This window comes from Hoplias malabaricus, chromosome 7 (genome assembly GCF_029633855.1).
Source record: "Hoplias malabaricus isolate fHopMal1 chromosome 7, fHopMal1.hap1, whole genome shotgun sequence".
Taxonomy (NCBI): domain Eukaryota; kingdom Metazoa; phylum Chordata; class Actinopteri; order Characiformes; family Erythrinidae; genus Hoplias; species Hoplias malabaricus.
The window spans coordinates 2718619-2746295 of record NC_089806.1 but is presented as its reverse complement, the minus strand read 5'-3'; the positions used below and the strand labels follow the sequence as shown (position 1 = coordinate 2746295).

Here is a 27677-nt window from a genome sequence, read left to right as displayed (position 1 = left end):
TAAATTGGATAAGCGGTTACAGATAATGGATGGATGGATGTTTCTGTAGTGATTCCTGGTAGGTTATCCCTGAACGGGATAAGTGGCTAAAGACAATAAGTATTTGTGTAGTGCCAATTACTGCATGGGCTCAGAAACTCTTCCCAAAACCATTGTCAGTTTGCCAATGCATCCACAAATGCAAATTAAAACTCACAAATAAAAAGACACCAGATATATACAGGATACAAAAATGCTGTCACCGTATTTAAGACTGACAGAGGTGAAATGGAAAAGTGATCTGACAAATCAAAATTTTTAATTCTTTTTGAAAATCATGTAGGCTGAGTCCTCTGGGCTAAAAAGGGGAAGGACCATCTGGATTAATATAAGTAAACATTTTGAGATAATGGCATGGTACATGTGCCATGACAAAAAATTCTAAACCATGATAAAAACAATTCTCTAAACAATTCTGACACAAGGATAATGAGAAATGTGAAAGTGTTTGTGTAAAACTCCTTTCTCATACAAGATAAATATAGCACAAAAAGTAAGGAAATGTGCTTGTAGGTTATTTATTTGTTGTAGCAATGCTTCTTGGCAATAAATCTTATACCATTGGAAAGCCTTATAATTTCCCTTTACATGGTGCCACATTTCGCCCATGAAAAATTTACCAAATCCTCTCTCTCAATGGCTTTTCAACAGTATAACATTTATTGCCAAGAAGCATTGTTATAACAAATAAATAATCTACCAAACAAAAATTTACTTACTTTTTGTGTTATGTTTATATAACATAATCTGAAAGGTAAGAAGAAAAAGTTTAACCAGTGTTCCTGAGTCTAAGTTCTACGCTATTTTTTTTTCCAGGCTACTACACACACCAAAAACAGCTACAGATTTGTTCTAGCATCACTTATAATATTTAGCCAAAAATGTTAGTATGCTTTAGCAGCTTTGACTACAAGGGAGCAGGCCAAATGACTGGCACTGCAGAAATGACTAAATGATCAATTATCAATTCTGCATTCACACAAGGAGCAACATTACATAAAGTGTCCAGAATTCACTAATTTTTCAATGTGATTTCTGGTAGCATGAACACTGCCAACATGAAGTGGGTGGAGTCAGTGTTTGATGAAGTTGAACTTTTTGCAAATTAGGAGTCAAGTGACAGACTGTAGTCCACCAGTTTCTCTGCATACTTTCTTATCCCCATTTCACCCTTCTCTTCAATGGTCAGGACCACTACAAAGCAGGCATGATTAGGGTGGTGGATCATTCTCAGTGCTGCACTGACGCTAACATGGTGGTAGAGTGTTAGTGTGTGTTGCGCTGATATGAGTTGATCAGACATAATAGTTTTTCTTGAGCTTTTGAAAGGGTGTCCAAAAACTCTCCACTCTGTGAGACACTCCTCCCTCGTTTGTCCACCTTGTAAATGTAAAGTCAGAGACAGTAGCTCATCTGTCGCTGCACAGTATGTATCGGTCATCCTCTAGTCCTTCATCAGTGACACAGGACGTTGTCGGCTGGATGTTTTTGGTCAGTGACACTGCAGGTTTGAAACTGTGGCAAGTTCAGCTCAAGTTCAAAAAGGCACCCAGGCGATGAGCAATCAGCAATTTAAGGAACAACAGGCAAAAATTCACTACTGGTGTGAATGCACAGTAATCTGGCTGTATGGTGAACTGATCCCTTGTGGTAATTTTTAGGACTTAGGTGAAAAAAATATATTTTCTGTGGAGCTGATTCATAGAAGAGTAAGACATAAAAATCAGCTATCCCTTTTGGTCAAAGGTGGTATAGCTAATTCTCATCATTTATATCCCCAGATTTTTTTGTTCATCTGATAACTGGAAGGGTAAAACAAAACAAAACAAAAAAAAAACATCCCCATGCTGGTCAAAACTAGTGTTGCTGGTGTTATTGTTCATAATATTTTCTGGTGCCCCTCATAAGAAAAATGGCTTGAAAGAAAATGGCTTTTCTATAAAACTATATAAGACTATATATACACAGAGCACAGACTAGGAACACCTGGGAGTGATATCGAGAGGGCACAGTGTTACAACCCCAGGTTATAATGTTTGTCAGTTCTCCTGTATGTCTATGTTTTATTTTTCATGTTAATCTGTGTTAATCTGTCTGTGTCTTGTTTTGATTTGTTACAGGTGTGGCATGTCTGTCTTTCTGTGTTAATCTGTTCCAGGTGTAGTTTATCAACCTATGATGGATTTGGTATCACCCCACTGCTCTTGACTGGCTGCCTCTGGTTTCTGTGCTGCACTCTCACTCCTCATTGGCTGTCCTAGGTTCTAGGCTTTCCTTAAAAGCCAAGTCAAGTTGGCCGGCCTGCAGACTATTATCTCGTACTCTAAATTTCTTGTGAGATATGATTTTTGAATGCCTTGTTTGTATAACTGACTTCTGCTTGTTCTCTGACTATTTGACTCTTGATCTCTGTAGATACATTTATGTTTATATATAGACTGTAAATTGATGAATAATATTATTGTTGTGTATGCACAGGTGTTTAGAGTGTGGTAGGGAGTTTGATACCATTTGTGTTATTATCCATTTTTCTCTTGTTTTATTCACTAGTAAGGGAGTTAGGGTAAAGTTATAGAGTTATATAGGTCCTATACCCGGATGTTACACAGGGCAACAAGGAGGTACAAGTGGAAACACTACTGACAAGGAGGGACTAAGGTGGGGCTAGGTTGGAGACAACGGAGGAGACAGGAACAAAATAAAAACAAACAAGGGAACGGCAAAGCAGGAACACACAAGACAGGGTTGAGTTGAGAAAGACAAAGTGTAGTGCACATCCATTTCTCAGACAGGCATGGATAGAAAACCTACTAAAGCGTGAAAGAGAACAGAGAGCAAGAATGAAAGAGAGATAGACATCAGCATTAATCCTATTCTGTCTCACACAGACGCACTGAGGAGTCGTAATCAACCCCAAACGCAGCATAGAGGGGCTCAGTGAATGTGGATGTGTGTGTGTGTAAGTGTGCGAGTGTGTGTGTGTAAGGTGAGATGGTGTAGAAGGACAGAGTGCCAGACCCCCAGTCCAGATATACCCCGACTCTGTTAGAGTGAGAGGAGGGGGCTGGTATCTCATTTCTCTGATCATTGTGTCTAATCCAGTATTTTTTCTCAGAGCAGAACAGGCTCCAGGAGAATTTATTGAAGCCAAACACACACACAACACCATGTCCTTTCCTCCCAATTCCTTTGTACGACACTGATATATCAACCCAGTCACCACTCCACTCCACCTCATAGTAACAGCGTCCAGTTAAACTCTCCACACTCAGAACCTGCCAAGAACTATCAAATCTCTCTGGATGATCTGGATATGGCTGAGTTTCCTCCAGCCCCTCCACCTTTCTGTTTCCCTCAGACAGAGAGAGATGAGTGTGTGCTGTGTTTGGATCCAGAGTGAGATTACAGGAATCTGTGTATATATATATATTATGATATTATGAGAGAGAGAGAGAGAGAGAGAGAGAGAGAGAGAGAGAGAGAGAGAGAGAGATCTTTTAATCCCATTGCAACAAAATTGAGTGATAAACACACACAGAAAAACATTAATACCTACACAAGCACACACAGATTAAATGAGAAACACATGAAAATTTTGTGTCTGTGAGAGATTGTGCCTTACATTTCTTCAGTCCTGGTTTCATCCAGATCTTCCCACCATGTTCTACCCTAAACACACACACACATATAATACACACTGACTTTTGACTCAACCTGTATATTGGTCTAAGGCAGTTGATTGATTTATAAACAATTAATAGTACGGCATGGTGGCACAGCAGGTAGTATCGCAGTCACACAGCTCCAGGGGCCTGGAGGTTGTGGGTTCGATTCACGCTCTGGGTGACTGTCTGTGAGGAGTTGGTGTGTTCTCCCCATGTCCACGTGGGTTTCCTCCCACAGTCCAAAAAGACACGTTGGTAGGTGGATTGGCAACTCAAAAGTGTCCGTATGTGTGTCTGTGTTGCCCTGTGAAGGACTGGCGCCCCCTCCAGGGTGTATTCCTGCCTTGCGCCCATTGATTCCAGGTAGGCTCTGGACCCACCACGACCCTGAACTGGATAATCGTACTTTAAAGTGTTCCTGAGCCCATGGGGTAAAATTCATTACAGAATGATGTTGGTTTTTAATGCAGTGCCTTTGGAGGGATTGAAGGTCACAGGCATTCAATATTAGTTTTCAGCCTTGCTGCTTACTTGCAGAGATTACTCCATTTCTCTTAATCTTATGATGATATTATGGACTCCAGATGATGAAATCCATATATTCCTTGCAATTGTATTAAATATATTGTCTTTGTAATGTATCCAATTGAATATAGGTTGAAAAATATTTGCAAATCATCATCATTCCGTTTTTATTTATGTTTTAGATAACATCCCAACTTCATTGGAATTTGGGTTGTCGTATAAGTGTAATACATGATGAATTCCTTGATGAAGTTCTATGATGGAGAAGAAACAGATTCCACATAAAGTACAAGGTGTGATCCACAATTGCTCCCAAGTTTGCCACAGTGGAAAATGGAAGCTGTGAACCTATAGAGGCTGTAGGGGAGTCTGGGCGTGGTCCAACTTAATTTATAGTTTTATAAGCTACATATTTAGCAAAAGTATTTGCTGAATTATTGAAATAACATATATACTACGTGTAAGCTGATTTTACAACATAAAGTATACTTGGGTAACATACTTAAACTTTAAGTTTACTTAACATTATATATTATAAAATGTAACTCCCTGTAGATTTTTTAGAGCACAGTGACCACATTTCTACCTGGTCACTTCATGTGAAATTAATCTGGATTGTATCCTGATAGGGCGGCATGGTGGCGCAGCAGGTAGTGTCGCAGTTGCACAGCTCCAGGGACCTGGAGGTTGTGGGTTCGATTCCCGCTCCAGGTGACTGTCTGTGAGGAGTTGGTGTGTTCTCCCCGTGTTCGCGTGGGTTTCCTCCGGGTGCTCCGATTTCCTCCCACAGTCCAAAAACACACGTTGGTAGGTGGATTGGCGACTCAAAAGTGTCCGTGAGAGTGTGAATGAATGTGTGTGTATGTCTGTGTTGCCCTGTGAAGGACTGGCGCCCCCTCCAGGGTGTATTCCCGTCTTGCACCCAATGATTCCAGGTAGGCTCTGGAATCATCAACCCCCCGCGACCCTAAATTGGATAAGCGGTTACAGATAATGAATGAATGTATCCTGATAAAAGTTTTAGCCTCAAATGCATCTCAAAAATCTCTTGAAATCTGAAACCTCTCCCTCTATTGCTCTCGGTGTGTGTGTGTTGTGTGTGTTTTAAACATTGGAAGCACTGCAACAATGAGGCAGATACCTTGTCATTTGAATGCTAACTAATTAGAGTGCAGTGTTGGTTTCTTACAGGAAGGAAAACATTAACTAAAGACCTTTTCACAGTCTTATTTTTACAGAAGAAAAAATAACACACATCAAATTTTTTGATGGAAGGAGAAATTATCCCTACAGTACTGGAGAGACCAGTGAAGAATTTAGGTAGATGGTATAGTGCAGTGCTAAATGATACCGCATAGACAGATCATGTCTACCAGGGAAGTTGAAATTGTGTCTGCAGTTTGGATTACTGTTTCGTATAAAATGGCTGTTGACAGTTTGTGACATTTCGATCACAGAAGCAGAGAGGATGGAAAGGGTTATGAACAAGACCATAAGGAAGTGGCTAGGGGTGCCACAGTGTTTAAGTAGTGTGGCATGGTATGGGAAAGGGGTACTGGAGTTACCACTCACAAGTTTAGTTAGAATTTAAATGTGCCAAGGTGAGTCACCATGCCAATAATGCAAAGGATGCCATGGTTAAAGCAGTAGTGCCAGTCACTAAAGCAAGAAGGAAGTGGAATCCGAAATTGGCCATGCAGGTAGCCAGGAGTGCATTAGAGCTAAGGGATGTGACTGGCCAAGTACAATGAATAAGAGCAGGCTTTGGGTCAGGTGACTCATGCAAAGCTTTTAGTAAGGCCACATCACCAGAGAGAAGGCAAATAATGACTTGTCTTATTCACGAGCAGGAGGAGAAGGCACATTTCTCAACAGCAGCATCACAGACAAAACATGGTTAGTATACATGGAGACATAGTGAGATGCAAAGCTAAAAATACATTTCTGGGGGTATGTTTATTATGTTTCTAGGACAAAAACCCACTGAGTTGCATAAGGGTTTTGGCACAAGTTCTAATTTATCCCTCCGTCTGAGTGTGAATCCTACAGTAGATTAGAGAGCAGTGTGTATGTGTGTATGTGTGTGTGTGAGTAGCTCACTGTAGTTTATCCAGTGCACAGAGTGGATCCTGCAGTAGATCAGAGAGCAGCTTCACTCCTGACTCTCCTGGGTGATTGTAAGTCAGATCCATTTCTCTCAGGTGGGAGGAGTTTGATTTTAAAGCTGAAGCCAGAGAAGAACAGCCTTCCTCTGTAATCATACACCCAGACAATCTGCAGGTATGAACACAAGGGTGACCCAGATGTCATTACACTGAGAAAGATACAGCTGCAATACAGTATAAACACATCCATCCATTATCTGTAACCGCTTATCCAATTTAGGGTCGCAGGGGGTCCAGAGCCTACCTGGAATCATTGGGCGCAAGGCGGGAATACACCCTGGAGGGGACGCCAGTCCTTCACAGGGCAACACAGACACACACATTCACTCACACACTCACACCTACAGACACTTTCGAGTCGCCAATCCACCTGCAACGTGTGATTTTGGACTGTGGGAGGAAACCGGAGCACCCGGAGGAAACCCACGCGAACACGGGGAGAACACACCAACTCCTCACAGACAGTCACCCGGAGCGGGAATCGAACCCACAACCTACCTCCAGGCCCCTGGAGCTGTGTGACTGCGACACTACCTGCTGCGCCACCGTGCCGCCCTAGTATAAACACAGGGAACACCAAATATGTCCTATAAAATAAAAAAAAAACACATTTCCAGAAAATTGGGACACATTAATTTTATCAATTTAAATAAATTAATTTGAGAATTTCTCATTTTCTTCCAAGTTTATTTAACTGGCATGTATACAGAAAAAAATATTTCTATGATGTTCCCTGTGAGGATGCTCTCTATGGTGCACGAGTAGTAGTTTTGCAGGACTTTGTGGGGGGGGGGGGCAGTCTGATGTCCCTTAGGCTTTGGAGGTGGAAGAGATGCTATCGGGCCTTCTTTGCCAGGTTGTTGATGTGGCATGACCATGACAGGTCCTGCAAGATGTGAACTCTAAGGTACTTGAAGCTGTCCACTCTTTCCACTGCAGTAACGTTGATACTTACAGAGTGGTAGCCCCTCATCTGTTTCCTGCTGTATTCCACTATCAGCTCCTTAGTCTTGCTGAAGTTGAGTCGAAGAATATTATCCTGGCACCAGGTCTCCTGGCTTGAAATCCCCTCCAAATAGGCCCTCTCATCATTATTAGAGATCAGTTCTACTACAAAAGTATGGTCAGCAAACTTGCTGATGGATGTGGAGCTGGAAGTGGCCACACAGTTTAGGTGTATAATGAGCACAGCAAAGGACTCAAATGACTCAAAACACACCCTTGAGGAGCACCAATGCTGAGGGTCAGATTGCCCACCCACACTACTTGTCTGTCTGTCAGGAAGCTGGAGATCCAGTAACGCAAGTCCCAGATCTTCCAGCTTGATGGTGAGTGTGGTGGGAATGTTAAATGCTATAGTCAACAAACAGCATTCTGTTGTAATTATTCCTCCCTGTGTCCAGGTGAGACAGTAGAGTGAAGCAGGTCTGAGATGGCATTATCTGTGGAGCGTTTGTGGTGATAGGCTGTAGTATGTCCAGAGAGTCTTTTAGTGAAGAAGTGATGAAGTCTCTGCCAGCATTTTAAAGCAATTCATCACCACTGATGTTAGAGCTACAGGGAGGTAATCACTGAGACACTTTGGCTGAGGTTTCTTGGGGACAGGCACAATGACAGACTGTTTAAAGGAGGATGGAACAACCCCCAGTGAAAGAGAGAGATTAAAGATCTCAGTAAATACCGGAACAAGTTGGGATGCACAGGCTTTCATGACTCATCAGCATATTCCGTCTGGTCCTGCAACTTTCCTGATATTTACTCCTCTAAACGCTTTCCTCATGTCTCTCTCCATGAAGTGGCTGCTGTCCTGTGGGACGCTCTGTGCATGCACCGCCAGCCATGTTGTTTTTAGCTCTGTTAGCGTTGCTGGCTGCAGCTCTGAAGCAAGCATGAAAGGTGATCAACTGGTTTGCCAGAGTCCCATTAGCAAGCATTAGTCTGGAGGAGTTCACTAACCAGTTTCCCAATGAAACTCACTACAGTGTTCGTTAACAAACTGGACCTGGCCCGGAACATGTCCCAGTCTGCATCACCCTGCAGGGTGCCCATTGATTGGTTGGTCCAGCATGGCACCTCCCTCTGAGCCCGGGCTTCATGTTTTAGCCTTTGTTTATATCTCAGCATTAGAGAACGATGGCATGATCTGATGTCCCAAAGGGGGGTAAGACTGAGCTCTGTAACTGTCCTTTATCATGGTGTAACAATGGTCCAATGTCCCGTCACCTCTGGTTGGGCAAGAGATATGCTGATAAAAGTTTGGCGCTGCACATCTTAGGTTAGTGCTGTTGACATAGTTCCTCAGCAAGTAGTTTGATGCCATGTCACAGTAACAATCTCCACAGAACTGCACTCACTGCCAAGACTGGATCAGCGTCAGCTCCCCACTACAGTATCACTAACCTGCCAAGTAAACTACCCACACCCCTAATCTTCTGAATAAACTACTCCAGATAAAGACTCTCTTGGACAGAAGCAAGCTTATCTAGCCAGGGGAGCTCGATGAAGCTGCAGCTATCCCAAATTTCCATATATTCTCTTTGTAGTGTCCCATAAGAGGCAACCAGCCATAATGCACCATACTTCAAATATAACATTCATATTGAACCACAGTTGCCTGACTTAATTTAAAACATTTTTACCTGAGAGTCTCCAGTTTACAGAGAGAACTCTTCAGTCCAGCAGAAAGTAGCTCCACTCCTGAATCCTGCAGGTCATTGTTACTGAGGTCCAGCTCTTTCAGGGAGGCATTTACTGACTGTAGAGCTGATCCCAGAGATTCACAGGCTTTGTCTCGAAGGTAACAGACACCTAGTCTGTAAAGCAATATAGAGAGAACATGGTATAATTTTAAAAATGGATATTAAATGCCGAAGGATTAGGTGATGGTCTTTGATGGTTTAATACTCATGGGTTTTGTGTGCAACTTAACTTGCATATTAAGAATGCTTCTAAATATTATTTTTGAACATAGATTTGTAAAAGTGTGTTCATTTCTCCTTTCATACGTTCAAATGGGACAATACTTTTGAGGCTCAGATATAGTTTATTTAAAGTTTTAACAAATCAATACTGATGGTTTACATGGTTTAAAACAGAAAATCACTAAATAAGCAATAATTTTACCTGAGAGTCTCCAGTTTACAGTGTGAAGTCTTCAGTCCAGCAGAGAGCAGCTCCACTCCTGAATCCTGCAGGTCATTGTTACTGAGGTCCAGCTCTATCAGGGAGGAGTTTACTGACTGTAGAAGTGATCCCAAAGTTTTACAGGAGTCCTTGGTGAGACTACAGCCAATGAGTCTGAAAAGCAATAATGTGTTTTCTAAAGGTTTATGTATATTGTTGGAATTTTCTTTTGTACATAAACATTTGCAAACATTGAACTGATACTGAAATTCTGATAGGATTTTTTTATATGTGTTATGAGTCACAGTGCATTAATGAGTTGTTGTTCTTATTTTTAATACGTATGAATATTTTGTCATATCATATCCAAAAATGTATTTTAGTTACAAAGGATTTCAAGCTATTATGTAATGACATTTACAAATTAGGCCTGCAAGATATGACTAAAAGTCATATGTACATATTCTTGTCATGATTGGGTGGACTGACAGAGGCGGACACAAATGCCACAACACAGCAGATTTATTTAAACAAAAGATAACCAACAGAAATACCTAAACAGAGTGACCTAAACAGTTACTGAGACAGAGAGACCTAGACAGTAGTGATGTGTCGGTCGCAAACGAACCGGTTCAAAGAGCCAGCTCTTGTAAGTGAACGATGAGAGCCGGTTCCCGTCTAAGACCGAGCCATTTTTTTCTAAGGCTTGTCATTCAACCAATCAGAGAACAACAACAAGCTCCAACCCTCCAAGCTGAAACACTTGGTTTTCCTGAATGCCAATCTGCCTTCCAAAAAATTGTTGAAAATGTTAAATCAGTTAAATGTTTGTTGACAGTTGTGGTTGTTTTAATCACTACCCGTGAATGCGGCTGTTTTGCACTTTGCAGAGTATTTGTTTATTTTATTACCCAGAAATGGATGATTATTTAATTTAATAAGCTATTTTGTAATACCTATCTTTTGGGTTCTATTTCCTATATTTCAGAGTTTACACGTGATTTTTTATTAAGGTGTTTAAATAAAAATCCAGTTATTTATACAATTGAATGTGTGAGTGCAATCAGTGAGTTATTACAAGACAGCCATAAAAACAATTGGCCATTGAAACACTATTTATTATTTTTAATATTGAACAATAATATTTTGTCCATATAGTCATGTAAAATGTAGGTAATATTGTTCTGTACCAGTGGGAATAAGTGGTAAAACAACTAATTCCAGCAACTCTCACCAGTAAAGATTTTATGGACTTTTTTAATAATAAAATTGAGAATATTAGACAACAAACTCTATCCACAGGATCAAATCCATCCTGGCTGCCACCCGATGTGAATGAAATAAAACATAATATAACTGTAAAAGAAAGACTTGAAACCTTTTACCCACTCCCACAATTAGAACTAGAGAAGATTATCACCTCCGCAAACTGTACAACTTGCACACTTGACGCAATTCCCACAAAGTTGCTCAAAGAAGTACTACCAGCTATTATTGATCCTCTTTTAACTATAGTAAACTCATCGCTTAGTCTGGGCCATGTACCCAAAGCTTTTAAACTAGCAGTTATTAAACCTATGATCAAGAAACCAAATCTTGATGCTAGTACACTGTAATTACAGGCCTATTTCTAATTTGCCATTTCTGTCTAAGATCTTAGAAAGAGCTGTGGCCCAACAACTTAGTTCATATCTACATAAGAATCATATATATGAAAAATTCCAATCTGGATTCAGGCAACATCATAGTACAGAGACAGCTCTAGTCAAGATAACAAATGATCTTCTTCTTGCCTCTGATCAAGGCCACGTATCCCTGTTGGTGCTTCTTGACCTAAGCGCAGCCTTCGATACAATAGACCACAATATTCTCATAGAAAGGTTAGAAAACATGGTTGGAATCACAGGGACAGCCCTATTATGGTTCAAATCTTACTTAACGGAACGTTATCAATTCGTAAAAGTAAACAATCTAACTTCAAATTATTCTAAAGTAAGATTTGGAATTCCACAAGGCTCTATTTTAGGACCATTATTATTTACATTATACATGTTACCGCTAGGCACAGTTATAAGAAACCATGACATTAACTTTCACTGTTACGCAGACGACACACAATTGTATATTTCAGCCAAGCCCGATGACAAACACAGATTAAAGAAAATAGAGGACTGTGTAAAAGACGTGAAAGGCTGGATGTTGCGTAACTTCCTCCTAAACAGCAACAAAACAGAGGTCCTGCTTTTGGGTCCAAAAGTGACAAGAAATAAATTATCAGATTTAATTTTAAATCTAGCTAACTTTCCAGTTAAACCTGGTTCAGCAGCAAAAAATCTTGGTGTCATAATTGACCCGGATTTATCATTTGATCAACACATAGGTAGTATCACTAGGACAGCTTTTTTACATCTTCGCAATATTGCTAAGATTAGAAATGCCTTATCCCTCCAGGACGCAGAAACATTAGTACATGCCTTTATTACTTCAAGGCTTGACTACTGTAACGCACTACTGTCAGGATGCACCAGCAGCAATTTAAGAAAACTTCAACTAGTTCAAAATGCTGCAGCTAGGGTCCTCACTAAAACTAGAAAATTTGAACATATCAGCCCAGTTTTATCATCACTTCATTGGCTGCCTGTTAAATTCCGCATTGACTACAAAATTTTGTTATTAACATATAAAGCTCTACATGGGCTTGCTCCTGAATATCTTCAAGATACAATTTCCTATTATGAGCCTCCACGTTCACTCAGATCACAGAATACTGGATTTTTAATTGTTCCCAGAATTCAGAAGGCCTCAGCTGGGGGAAGAGCCTTTTCTTATAAAGCCCCCCAACTCTGGAATGATCTTCCAAAAAATGTTCGGGACTCAGACACAGTCGCAATCTTCAAATGTAGGCTAAAAACTCATTTGTTTAGTTTATCATTTGGTAGCTAATGCTCCCCCATAGATAAAGGCGGCAGATCCGGGGGGTCCATGGACACAGGGAATTATAGTAAACTGAGACGCTGGTGCTGTCGTCCCGCCGCTTCTCGCGATCACTCAGGTTTGTTGACGGTGGAGCGGAGGGATGCCAGTGTTTCAGGATGCTCCCGTGTCTGTGTGTCCTCCTGGTTCTCTCCTTTTAGTTAATGCTGTCATAGTCAGATCTGCCGGAGTCATTAGCCACACTCTGGAAATTTTTATATTTTCTACTTTACAAACACAAAACAGTTCAAAACTAATTCCATCCCTTTACATCTTTCCGAGTAAACGACTGCCCACCTGTCTGTCTGGACACTGATGGATGACTGTCGAGATCCTCCTCCACGCTTCAGACCAGCTGCCCACGCTCCAGCAACCACCAAGTGCCTTGAAGCTGTCCCTACACTGAAGTTCTCATGGACTACTAACTATCATCACCAGTAGATTGACCAGAGGAGGATGGGTCACCCCTTGTGAGCCTTGGTTCCTCCCAAGGTTTCTTCCTCAGCTGGGGGAGTTTTTCCTTGCCACTGTCGCCCCTGGCTTGCTCACTTGAGGGTTTTACATTTGTCTTTACATTTCATGTCAAATCTTGTCTTACTGGAATTCTGTGAAGCTGCTTTGTGACAACATCAGTTGTGAAAAGCGCTATATAAATAAATTTGATTTGATTTGATTTGATAAAACAAAGCGCCATTGTGACAGAACGGACAATACAAGACCACTAGATAAATATTTCTGTTCACCTCTTATTCCTCATAGCCCTTTCTGTCCCTGTTTTATCTCCCAGTAGCCCACACATACATTATTCTTTTTCAATTTTACATCCATATTGTTAGCTTGGTAAACAATCTCACCCTTTCAGTTAAAATAAAGTTATTCAGTTGTAAAACAGATATTTAATACTTACATAGGGCTTACTGCACCTTCCTGTTCAAAAAAAGGCCCAAACTGAGTTTTAGGTGTCCTTAAATAGTGCCTGAGCAAATTCAGACCTGCCTGTTGGAGCCAGGTTGTGTTGGTCCATTTGAGTGGGAGGGGGGGTTATGATTGGAAATATTTTTCTTTTATATTCATTTTAGATTTAACCTTGTTCATAATGTGTGTTTGTAGTTTGATTAGTATCAAGTAGTCACTTTTTGAACAAGGGTTTTTCAGAATACAAATGCATGTTTTTTTGTTTTCCTTTGATTGTAGCTGTCTCCCCCTGTAGAAGAGGAGGAGTGGTACATACTGAATTAGTTAAGCCACTAGGAGTCTATATAAGGACTCATTTTGAGGACAGAATGGGGGAGTGAAGGTTGGCTGAATAGTTGGCTGAATAGTTGGCTGAATAGTTGGGCAGAGAAAGTATCTTTATATTGGAAGAGAAAAGATTGTTCTCTCTAATCCCCTGTATGTAATTTGTAACTATTTTTTTTCCTTTTTATTTTCATTTTTCACATTTCACTAAATAAAGCACCCTTGCACTGAAGCTGCTATTATGGTTTGCCATCATTTAATTAATTTATAATTATTTATTTTCTTAGCCCATAACCTTGTTGACACACTACCCTCACCAGTGAGCAAGGTGTGACAGCCATTTACATTTACATTTATGCATTTGGCAGATGCTTTTATCCAAAGCAACTTACAAAAGAGGATCTCTTTTGTAAGCTGGCTCCCCAAAAAGAGCTGAAATTCCCATCACTACTAGACAGGGGATACTAACAAGGTAAGACAAGTCATAAACAGACCAAATAGATACCAGGAAGGTACAAACAGACTTGAAAGATACTAACAGACTAAGGAGAGATACAAACAGGCCTGGGAACGCCTCGGTATACCCCCAGAGTAGCTGGAGGCAGTGGCTGGGGAGAGGGAGGTCTGGGTTTCTTTACTCAAACTGCTTCCCCCGCGACCCGGACGCAGATAAGTGGTGGAAAAGGGATGGAAATGGATGAATGAGAGTGAAATAGCGAGAAAGACAACCTCACAGCACTGCTTTATTTTTCCTGAAATATGAGATTCTGCATAGCCTACCTATACTCAATTGTATAAATGTGGCAATATTTATTTATAGGATGAGTTGTTAAATTAATTAATAAATGTATTAAATCATGTATAAAACATTTAATTTTATAGATAGTTGGGACTATTTACACCTACTTTTATACACTCATTGTCATTTTAAGAGTTAAACAGTTCATACATGGATATTTTTTGGTTCTACAATTACAGACTTTGCTCTGCATACTTTATCTCCCCATTTTCACCTAGTTCTATAATGTTCAGGACAACCTCAGGACCACCACAGAGCAGGTACGAGAGGGGTGGTGGGTCATTCTCAGTTGCAGTAAAACTGGTTATGTGTTTAGCTGAGCCAGGATCTCCTTTTGTTTGGGTGTATGCATGCACGCATGTGTCTCATATATAAATAACAAATTCAGTGTGCCACAGAACTCTCACCTGAGTGTTTCCAGTTTACAGTGTGAACTCTTCAGTCCAGCAGAGAGCATATCCAATACTAAGTCCTGCAGGTTATTGTTATTGAGGTCCAACTCTTTTAGGGGACAGTTTACTGACTGTAGGGCTGATAAAAGTGTTTTACAGGAGTTCAGATTACACCCAGTGAGTCTGAAAAGAAATAAGATTCTTCCTAAAATTACATACATACATACATACATTTTCTTTTCCGCTTCTCCATTTCAGGGTTGCGGTGTTCCTAAAATTAGTGTTATTTAAAAAATATGAGTGGTGTAATGTATGTAATGTAATTTGGTGGCTGTGTTCAAGACTATATATGTGCCGTGTATCAGGATGACAATGTACCAATACACACAGCAAGACTGGTGAAAGATTGGTTTGATGAACATGAAAGTGAAGTTGAACATCTCCCATGGCCTGCACAGTCACCAGATCTAAATATTATTGAGCCACTTTGTGGTGTTTTGGAGGAGCGAGTCAGGAAATGTTTTCCTCCACCAGCACGTAGTGACCTGGCCACTATCCTGCAAGAAGAATGGCTTAAAATCCCTCTGACCACTGTGCAGGACTTGTATATGTCATTCCCAAGACGAATTGACGCTGTATTGGCCACAAAAGGAGGCCCTACACCATACTAATAAATTATTGTGGTCTAAAACCTGGTGTCTCAGTTTCATTGTCCAAACCCTGTACTACTGAACAATCTAACTTAGATAACGAGAGATGTTTGTAATTTTGATCATAATTACACTTCAACTATAAGAGACAAAATGAGAAATAATCCAGGAAATCACATTGTAGGATTTTAAAAGAATTTATTTGTAAATAATTTATTTAATTTCTGTATTTCAACAATGTTCAACACACTTCTGCTTGAAACTCCAGTAAAACACTGAGCTGCTCAAAGTGGTGGATGGTGGACCTACAGCTCTGAAGCAGCGCAAGTGTGTTTGGCATATGCTGTTCCACTGAAAAAAAAAGTTTATCTTTTGTTTGGGCATAGTCTTTTGTCCAGCTCTTACCTAGCGTCATGTATATTGATTCTAAAATCACTTGATTCTATTTAAATCAATATCAGAACATTCAAATTTAACATTTTTTAAATTTTTCTTAAACCCACGCCTAATACATTGTGTAGTATGCTTGCTCATAATGAAAAATTAAGCAAAATAAATTGATACCCTTCAGGAGAGGTGATTCCATAATTTCCGCCAGGTGCTGTATACAGTCATTTTTAATGTCATGAAATGCAGTGTGATCTTGATCTGGCAGATCACACTGCATTTCATGACATTAAAAATGACTGTATACAGCACCTGGCAGAAATTATGCAATCGCCTCTCCTGAAGGGTTTTCATATTCTTTTGCTTAATTTTGCAAGAAAAAAATGAAGGGTTTTGGTTTGCCAATTAGCCCAGTATATGAAATGTTAATAATAATCCCATGATATGAATGTTATTGTTTATCCAAATAAATAGTTTATTACACAGCCCCAGCATTACTGTCAAGTATTTAAACTGTGATATAAGTGTGAACATAATACATGCATTGAATGTAGATCTAACACTTACCGAGCTTTTCTGCAGACAGTCACAGCTGGGATCAGTCTCCTATAACCCTCCTCTGATGTGTAATATTTCCTCAGATCCAGTTCATCTAGCTCCTTCTCTGAGATCAGAATTATGTAGGCTAGAGCTGAGCATTGTCCAGGAGAGAACTCCTTTACTGAGTGTTTCTCTGAATTTAGGTACTCCTCAATCTCTATAGAGAGGGACTGGTCTTTCATCTCAGACAGACACAGAAATAAACCAATGCATCTCTCACTGGAAAAAGTTCTGTTGGCTGGCTTATCAAATTCATCATTCTCTCCTTTGATTAAGTTTTTGATGTACTCTCTGGTTTCCTCTGATCCACTGTGTGTTGGGGTCAGTAGACCTTGTAGGAGACTCTGATTGGACTCCAGTGAGAGTCCCATTAGGAAACGGAGGAACAGATCAAGGTGACCGTTCTGACTCTCTACAGCTTTATCCACTGCTCCCTTCAGACAATCTTCTAGTGAAAGTGCCTCTGACTCACTGTACTGTGGTTTGAAACACTGCAGTGGCTCCATGATGTTGTTCTCATAGCAGTGAAACACAAAGACTGCAGCCAGGAACTCCTGAAAACTCAGATGAACAAAGCAGTAGACCTTCCTCTGGTGGATCACACACTCCTCCCTAAAGATCTCAGTGAAGATCCCAGAATACACTGAGGCCTCAGTGACATCAATGCTGCTCTCTCTCAGGTCCTCTTCATAGAACATCACATTGCCCTTCAGCAGCTGTTTGAAAGCCAGTTCAGCCAGTTTCAGAAGCTTGGTTCTGTTGGACTCCAGCTGTTTCTTTGGGTCTTGCTCATTTTTCTCCTCATACTTCTCCTTCTTCATGTTTGTCTGAGTGAGCAGGAAGTGTGAGTACATTTCAGTCAAAGTTTTAGGGATTTCTGTCTTACTCTGTGTGATCATTCTCTGAAGAACAGTGGCTGAGATCCAGCAGAAGACGGGAATGTGGCACATGATGTGGAGGCTCCTCGCTGTCTTAATGTGGGAGATGATCTTCTGGGCTTGGTCTTGGTCCATGATTCTCTTCCTGAAGTACTCCTCCTTCTGGGGGTCGGTGAATCCCTGAATCTCTGTCAAACGGTGAATGTACTGAGGAGGTATCTGATTTGCTGCTGCTGGTCGGGAGGTGATCCAGATTGAAGCAGAGGGAAGCAGATCTCCTCTGATGAGGTTTGTCATTAACACACTCACTGAAGATGTCACTGTGATGTCAGACACTTTCTCCCACTGTTTAAAGTCCAGAGGAACTTTGCTTTCATCCAGGCCATCAAATATAAACACAGCTCTGAGCTGGTCATATATCTCTGGGTCCAGCCCTCTGAGCTCAGGATGGAAGGCACACAGAAGTCCATGAAGACTGTACTGATCATCTTTAATCAAGTTCAGCTCCCGGAACGGAAGCACAAACATGAAATCTACCTCCTGATTGGCTGTTCCTTCAGCCCAGTCCACAATGAACTTCTGCACAGAGACAGTTTTTCCAATTCCATGCCCTTAATGCCCTTAGTCAGAACACTTCTGATCTTCTGCTCTTCTGTGCCTTTGTCCTCTTTTCTGTCTCTTAGTCTGAGATCTTCAGCCTTCACTCCTCCATCAGGACCTTGTAGAGGTTTAAAGATGTCTGAGCAGTGGATTGGAGTGTCCTCCTGGTGTTTCCTGGGTGTTTTCTCCATCTGTAAAACTTCATGTTCTTCGTTCACTGCTTCAGTCTCTCCCTCGATGATGTAGAGCTGAGTGTAAACTCTGTTCAGGAGGGTTTTATTCTCTGGAATTCTGATTCCCTCAAACAAGTTCTCGTACCTGTTCTTCATGCTGGATTTATGTCTTGGTAAAACTTCTTCCACTGCTTGGTGAGAATATGGCTGCACGTCTCCAGTTCCCTCCACTGGAGTGAGAGTATTTAGAGCTTTTTCTATGTAGTATTGCCTGATGAATTTTTAAAATAGAAACACCCGTATGAAACAAATAACCACAGGAATTTATATAGAATCTCTCAGACCAAAGGAAAAAAAAACTGCTGTCACATAAATATATTACTTTTACATTCTTTACATTTTATTTCAAAACATTGTCTTTACTGTAATTCTGTGAAGCTGCTTTGTGACAACATCAGCTGTAAAAAGCACTGTACAAAAATTTTTTATTGAATTATATTAGAGTTTATTTTATCACAGCCCACTTCAAGTTAGTGTAATATTTGTCAGACATGTCATTTGTCATGATAAACTTCATTTCAACACTTTACCTTGTTTCTTAAATATTGTTCAAACCTCAATCAAGTCCTAATGTTTGTTTATACTGAAAAGATATATTTCTTCAAGCAAATGCCTCTCCTATTTCTGAAACCCTGTATGTCTTAATGTCTATGAATAATTTTAATTAAATATTTTTAATTATATTATCATTTGTCTTGAACCCCTTTCACACAAACACTTTAACCTAGATATCTTCTAGACCTTACCTAGAGGTGCTGTATGTAAATGTCTATAAAATTGGTACCTGTCATTACCCTGACCTAATCCTGCTAGTTCCCTGGTAAATTGTCTGAGTGATATCCAAGTAAGCTTGTGTGCATAGAGCAGGGAATGGTCCAGAGTATCTCCTGCTTGTACTACACAGGTACTGCCTTGTACACAAAGCACATGGAACATTTCCAGCTGTGAGAATGCATCTGACACAATAATTTTCTGTTGCGCTGTACGTGTTGAAAAGGACAACAACTTTACTGCTGTTGAGACCTTGACCTTATGAAACAACAGGATGTGAGCTGAACAAATGACCCGTGCTATGAGCAGTAATGTTGTTAATCATTAATTATTCATGAGTTTTAGGTTTATATTATGTTTTATTAATGATAATAACTCACTGTTGTTCTGAGAGGGTACCTCCACTTCTGGGTTGGTCACAGCTGCTCTGGGCTGGTCTTTCACCACCAAATTGAGGGGGGTACTCCTTGGACCGGTCACTCTTCATAGACACCCTACTGGGCTCTCTTCCCCTGCTGAATTGAGGGGGGTACTCCTTGGACCGGTCACTCTTCATAGACACACTACTGGGCTCTCTTCCCCTGCTGAATTGAGGGGGGTACTCCTTGGACCGGTCACTCTTCATAGACACACTACTGGCCTCTCTTTCATCACTGATTTGAGGGGGGTACTCCTTGGACCGGCCACTCTTCATAGACACACTACTGGGCTCTTTTCTATCACTGAATTGAGGGGGGTATTCCTTGGACCGGTCACTCTTCATAGACACATTACTGGGCTCTGTTCCACCACTGAATTGGGGGAGGTACTCCTTGGACTGGTCACTCATCATAGACACACTACCAGGCTCTCTTCCATCACTGAATTGAGAGGGTTACTCCTTGGACCGGTCACTTTTCATAGGCATACTAATAGACACACTTCCACTTTTGGATTTGGCGCGAAACAGCAGCAACCAGGGATTCAGAAAAGCTGAAGCTGCATTTGTCTGTAGTCTGGAAACATGACACAAGGATTAAACAACACATTTAAATATGAGCTCACTTATTTAACTGCAGATAAAGCATTTTTAAGACTTGTAAATATCACCAGACGTAAATAAGAGACATGCTGGGGTAGGGTACAGGAACATTTCTGCAGCATGTCTGGAGGAAACCAGGCACTGCTCATCACCTGGCCAAAACAAACCTGATGGATCTTGAGAGGTTCTGCAAAGTAGAATGGGAGGAAAAAGTCCAAAGGTGTGTGCCAAGCCTGTAGCTTCATACTCAAAATGAATTGAGGCTGTAATTGCTGCCAAAGGTGCTTTAAAAAGTATTGAGCAAAGACTGTGAAAGTATATGTGATTTTTGTTTATATTTAATAAGTTGGCAAAAATTCTAAACTAACCTTCTTCACTTTTTCACTACAGGTTATTGTGTGTAGAATTATGAGGGGAAAAATTATCTATCTTGTAGCAAAAAAAATGTGAAAAAAGTTAAGTGCTTTCCAGATGCACTGTATAGATTTAAGAGACATGCATAAATATTAGCACTCATAAAGCAGAGTATATAAAGTTATACAACTATATTCAAAAAGATTACTGCTCACTAAGCAAGGTATATATAATTAAGTTTAGCACAAAAAGTAAGAAAATTTGTGTTTGATGGTTTATTTTTTTGTCGTAACAATATTTTTTCCAATTCTGGTTCCTTTATATTGTTGTTGTTGGTGATCTCATGTAGGTTTTATTCTAATATTTGTGTTCTAGTCCCTGTCTTTGTTGGTGGTGTTTATTTTAGGACTTTTGCTCTTAGTTCTAGTGTATTTTTCCAGCTTCTGATGTAGATGTGTATTGTTCTTACTTTTCATTCATTCATTATCTGTAACCACTTATTTGGCGCAAGGCAGGAATACACCCTGGAGGGGGCGCCAGTCCTTTCATTCTTTGAGTCACCAATGTGTGCTTTTGGACCGTGGCAGGAAACCGGAGCAACCGGAGACAGGGAGAACACACAAAACTGCTCACAGATAGTCACCCAACTCTCAACAACTCTCCCTGCTGTGCTACTGTGCCACCCAGTTCCTATGTTTGTCCTTTTTTATTGTCTTGGTTCTGTTCTGTCTCCTGGCCTCTTGTAAAACATGACATGTGAGTGGGTTAAGTGTAGTTACTGTGGTATGTCAGGTAGCTGATAGCTATTATTTTTCCAGGTAACTGCTAGAATGCACTTCATTGGATACTATCATATTCCTGGTGGTTTTATGGGTTTGGTAAGTGCTAGATTGTTGTTAGTTTACTGCAGGTGTTTGACAGGTGGTTGCTAAAGTGTTGATACCAAGTTGCTAAGTGATCACTATGGTATTCTGTGTAGTTACTAGAGTGCTGCTAGGTGCTCGCTATTACAAAAGTGGTTGCAAGTAGATTTGGGAGATGATTTAAATTAAGACAAATGGTGATCATATCCAGAACAATACTGTGTTCATTTATGAAGTACCCAACATGAGTGTTACAAGGCATTTAATCTATTTCAGCATGAAGCTGCTGTGCAAAACTCTAATATATTGAGCACACAAGCTGAGTGAGTCAGGTGACATGTGCTGTGCTCAGCATTGTAGTAGATTCTATGCAGAAACAATACAGAAATCAGTGCTCCTGCTGAATGTATGATCTAGGCCAGGGGGTATTAAATGCAATTCATTAAGGTACAGTTAGAGAAAATGTTCTCAGGCCAAAGTCCAGAAAATAATTTATAACATGCATGTGATCAGTGCCATACCATGCATATTGAAGTAGACTTGAAATTATAACAACATTTTAAATCATATTACCCTTTTGATTACATTTCAAACAAGATTTATAAATAATTATGAATAACAAATACTCTAAATAAAATTTCCATTTCTCATTTCAAAGAAAATTTTCAAATAAAACATTGATTTTGAAAAAAATGCATATTTTAAATAAAGTCCCTAATGACTTGTAGTTGCAATTGACTTACTGCTTTTCCATAACCAGCAACCTGAGTAGTTCTTATTGCTGGAGTTTGGGACTTTATCCATTAACAAGCTGATTGGCTCTTTATGCTTAGGACTTTAGGACTTTATCTGTAAACAGGATCCATGTTCAGTCTTAAGAGAATTACAACAGGTAATCATTCCCATATTTTTAAAGTTTTACCTCACACAACACTGTCATCCAGAAAGTGTCCCAAAAGAGCTTTCATCTCATCCCTTGAGCTAGTTTTACTGGCCCAAGGTCAGCAGCGTCTGGAGCACTGCCTTGTGTATGTCACTCATAAATCATAGCGCTAATAATAATGCACAGATCTGATTGGCTAAGTAACCTCACGTGTGATGTGCATAAACACGTGATTAGTCTGTGATTTTCCTGGAGTGCTAAATCTGAACCCTAATTACTAGAAGAGTCATATCATTTAAAACAAATAAAAATTTGTATTTTTTTGAGCTTGAATTTTTTTTATCTGAATTTATTAACCTTGAATAATAACAATGAAAACGTGTTCTTGAAAATTCACAAGTTCTATTCAAGAGCAATTATATTCACATGCATAATTTTGAAGCAAAAAAAAAATTCAGATGCATAATTTCAGTGCAAAAAAATTCTGTGCTACAAATTCCATCCATCCATCCATCCATTATCTGTAACCGCTTATCCAATTTAGGGTCGCGGGGGGTCCAGAGCCTACCTGGAATCATCGGGCGCAAGGCGGGAATACACCCTGGAGGGGACGCCAGTCCTTCACAGGGCAACACAGACACACACACATTCACTCACACACTCACACCTACGGACACTTTCGAGTCGCCAATCCACCTGCAACGTGTGTTTTTTTTGGACTGTGGGAGGAAACCGGAGCACCCGGAGGAAACCCACGCGGACACGGGGAGAACACACCAACTCCTCACAGACAGTCACCCGGAGCGGGAATCGAACCCACAACCTCCAGGTTCCTGGAGCTGTGTGACTGCGACACTACCTGCTGCGCCACCGTGCCGCCCATCCCCAAACTTGCTAAAGTTATTTTTCTTTGGCCATTGTCAAGGCATTGTAAGGTGAATGCTATCCAAAAGTGGTCACTAAATTATTGCAAAGTATTGCAAGTTCATTCCTGGGTAATCGCCGTTGATCTGCGGGTTTTGCTGGCATGTTAACTATGGAACCCCAGGTGGTTGCTATATTATTGCTAAGCATTTTCAATGTTTTAAATTTGTTCTCTCTGAAAGGTGTCTATATCTCAAATGAGGGTTATTTAGAGGACATGTATTTGAAAGAAAAGAAGAATAGCACAGAAGACCATGGGTTCACAGTAGTGTTGGGCATCAAAGTAAATAATCACCAACAAATTAGGCCTCTGTATATTTTTTTAAATTTTTATTTTATTTTTTTAACAAAATATTTAATAAAAATATATATTTGAACTACAACAATACATGCTTACTAGGGATGCACATATACCACTTTTTCCCTTCTGATACCGATACCGATATTTCATGTTCAATGCGGATACCAAGTACCAATACCAACTCTATCTGTCTTAACTAGTTGATAGATGCCTATAAATAAGGATATTTATATTGCTACATTTATAGATTAAAGCAGTGTTCGCTAATTAGATACAATAACGCAAGTTGTGTGTTTGCTTGGGGAGTTTGGGGTTGTGTAGTGTGGTGTGAAATTTTGCCAGTCTCAATAAAAATTGACAAAAACTGTTGTGTAGTGTGAAATTTGTGCCGACTTTAAACTTGAGCTGCATCTAGCAGCGTGCATGTGCATCAGCATCTGCTTCATGGGGTGTGTCCCAAAAAGTGCCATGTGTAGTACATGTAGGGGATAGTGAGTACAGTGCCATTTCCAACTAACTTATAGTATCTCTGTAGCCAATATGATACTGTGTTTAAGTGACAGTACTGGTGCCAATGCAACCCTAATGCTTACTGAATTTCAGTTCTGGTTTTAATTTATTGCACATTAAGCATTTTATATATGAGTAAAACAATAAGATACTTGAGAAAATATATGATACTGTTACATTTGGGATATTCATTGTATTATTACAATTACACAATTTACTAAGTGGCAGGAGGTACAGAAACATGTCCAGAACTAGCTGTTTCTGAGACAACTTCATCCCCAGGACATCAGACTACTGAACAGCTAAGAGCAGAGTGCACCAGTCCACTCTCAATCACAAACTCGTCTCACCCCAATCATCATTCTAAGATATCAATGAATGAACCACACCACAACTTTACACCAGTCTCACTCTGCACCCTGCACTTTAATTTACTTTCTATTAGATCTGTAACTAATATTTATGTTACAATGCACACAGCAAACACTTTTGCTCCCACTCACTTTCATTCTTATTTATCTAATGCATATTTGTTAATAGTCAAGTAATAATTTGTATATTCCAAAGATATATTTCTTATATATTATAGAACAGCACAATGATACAATTTATATATAGGGTATGACTAGTGCAAGTTAATTTTTATAAATAATGTATTTTTATTATGCGTATGTACCTATGAGTCTCAAATTTACATCTATTAATGTAACATTAGATCTTGATTTGATCTTATAAATTAATGTCTTTTAATCCTCATTACATGTTTTTTTTTTTTGTTTTTTTTTTTTTATATTCTGTAACAGCCTATTCATGTTTTGAACTATAGAAGGAAACCAGACCACCTGGAGGAAACCCATGCAGACACAGGGAAAACACACCAAATTTCTCACAGTGACCCGACACAAGATTTGAACCCACAAACCCAGAACCATGGAGCCATGTTAAAAATAAGTATCACCATCATGTATTTTAATCATTTTTACTACTTAACTCATCCCTCACACACTAACCTCTAATCCTGGCTCTAACCCCAAACCTAGGTCTACCATAGTACTCTCCCTCCCTCTGCTGGACCCACCCCGCTACTGCACTTCAACCCTTTCATATGTTCTTTTACAAATACCAGCTCCAGCTGCTCAGATAATGTGTGCATTAAGGTGTGTTTTAAACACACAGACTAAATTTAACAACACCACACAGAGTGTATATGATCTCTGTAGAGATACATGAAATGAAACTTTCTGTTGCAGCTGTATATGAACTTAAAATTAGTCGTGGATTTCATTTTACAGTTGGGGGTCGGGGTACAATTGCCCCAAAAAATTGTCTAGAGTAATTTTTAAAGGAAACAACAAATATGCTGCCAAAAGTATTATTGTATTGCAAACCACATTTGTGGAAAAGTTGGGATATTTTTAAAAATAATAAATAAATCCAGATAGCCAGAATCTTAAGGCATTGAATAACAGTTAAAAAAAAAAAAACTACAGTGTTTTCACAGACTGTGGCTAATAGACTAACATTATCTTGTATATGTACCAATTTAGAGTTTGATGCCTGCAACTAATTCTGAAGTAATTATCAAAGGTTTATAGAAGCACGTTCAGCACGTTTGCATCTTACAATATTCCACAATAAGAAGGTGAATTATTAACAGTAGATGCATATGTCAGAGGAGTCCAAGTCTAATCACAATTTCTTGGTGTTTACTGCATTTTATTCAATGTCCCAACCTTTCTGGAAAAAAAAGTATGTATATGTAATTGCATTTATACACACCTTGTTCTATTTTAAAAAATCATTTGATATCATTTGTGTCTTAAAACACCCCTGTCATTTGGTTCCCTGTGAAATCATCTGGTGTCTCATTTTTATATGCACAAACATGTGAGCACACATGATTGTTATTCAGAACTAATGATTCAGCATCAGTACCTGACATTACAAATTTTTATATAATGAATGCCACCAGATCCTCCTAACAATGTTTAAAATCTTCCCAGCCTCATGTTTAAGATCCTTCAGAAGAGTCGCTGGAGGAAGTGTCCAGATACTTTTGTCCACACTGTATTTAATCCAGTGTTCCTAGTTTAAATCCAGGCTTCCAGAGCTGATAGAAGCTTTTACACACGATGATTCTGCTCTAAATCATTAAACCCTCTGTGTGAGAGAAGAAGAGTTCACTGCTGGAGCTTCACTTACAGATTTTTCTCTTCACACACTTTTTTCCACCATTTCACACTCTGCTGTTTATCATTGTCTCACCGCCATTTTCTCCTTGCCATTTTAACCCTGCTCTGAATTAATTTAACACCTGGAAAATCTCAGTGCTGTGTTCTTTATTTGTTCTCCCCTCCATTCTTTTATATTTCCCTCAGGTATAAACTCACCTTGTGAAAATACAGCGCTGTGTTTGGAGACATCTATTTGATTCGTCTACTACAGCTCAGTGTCTTCTCTCCATTTTAATTGTTTATTCCTTCTCTCCTCTTACTTTCATTTCAGATTCAGGAAGTAGACTCAGGTGTGACGCACCTTTATTTCTCCTCAAGCCAATAGAGGGCGCTGTGCTGCACTGCCTTCTGAGTCCAGTGAATCCAGTCCACTTTTTACCTAAACCCCAACCCCAACTCTCTTAAATGTATAGTCTTATGGGATCTTATTAGCTAATTTTCTGGCTTCAAAATCTCAGGATTCTCTGAAAAAATGATATCTGGTTTCAAGCTCAGACATGGATTTTTCAAACTAGTATAAAAAATTGACTTCAGGTAAGATCAAGTATCATTATCAACATAAGGCAAATATTTTACCACCTTCCAAGCTGTCAAAGGCTGTGACTTTGCTGCTGATAATCAGAATAGCAATGCAGTACTGCGTAAATGTTCTGAATATGCAAAGAGAAAACTGCTGGAGGAAGGTGTATGAACTCTTGAAATTGCTACACAGTGTAAAAGGTGTAACTGCAGTTTTTACCATGCACCCACACCAAGACCAAACTGAAACTGAACAGAGTGACACTAAAGGAGGAACAACAACAGACACAGGAATAAACACACTAACATGGAAAGGGATAAAGTATTCTTTAAATGTGGTCAGAGGAACATTTTGCAAAAGACTCTCAGTGCCCAGCAAGAGTGAAAGATTACAGAAAATGCAATAAAAGAAAAAACTGCTTTACCAAAATTTGTAAATAACGAAACAGTGGTTCTATAGCATCACTCAATCAACCATTTGTAGCACCTTTTTTAAGAGTGTATGAAGCTGGGCATGCTAAAAGAGGGATTAGACATTGCCACAATTAGGGAGGTGAAAACTAAAGTGCAAAAGTAACACCCAACATTGTTCAAAGCAAGGGCGTAGAATTAGCATGGACAAATGTGACATGTCCTCACCAATATTCAGCGATTATTGAATTGTCCCCACCAATAATTTGATCACCTCCAAAAAAAAAAACATGATCTGTCACCGTCTCATTAACGTAGAAAGGTTAGTTAACCCTAGTGCAGAAAGGGTTAAATCACGTTCTCTACTTGAGTCCTACCTGTCCATAACACATATGACTGGTGTGATTGGCTGTGCCTTTCCCTGCTGTCACCTGAGACTCTGTAGGTACCTTTGAGTGAAGATGGCAGCTAAAAAGATGGTGGTGGACATAAGGACCTATGTTTCAAAGAAATGTGTAAGTCACTTAAAGTCAGGTTCGCTAATGAAATGAGTCCCTCATAATAATGTTAATGGCAATGCTAAGCTTTGACGCACAGCATGAAGTAGGCTAAAATCGT

The 27677-nt window shown here is 39.7% G+C and overlaps 1 pseudogene; it reads right to left on the bottom strand.

The window, feature by feature from the left end:
- Window positions 1-71: 71 nt before the first annotated feature.
- On the bottom strand, window positions 72-26378 carry LOC136701583 (NACHT, LRR and PYD domains-containing protein 12-like; annotated as a pseudogene).
- Between the last annotated feature and the right edge of the window lie 1299 nt (window positions 26379-27677).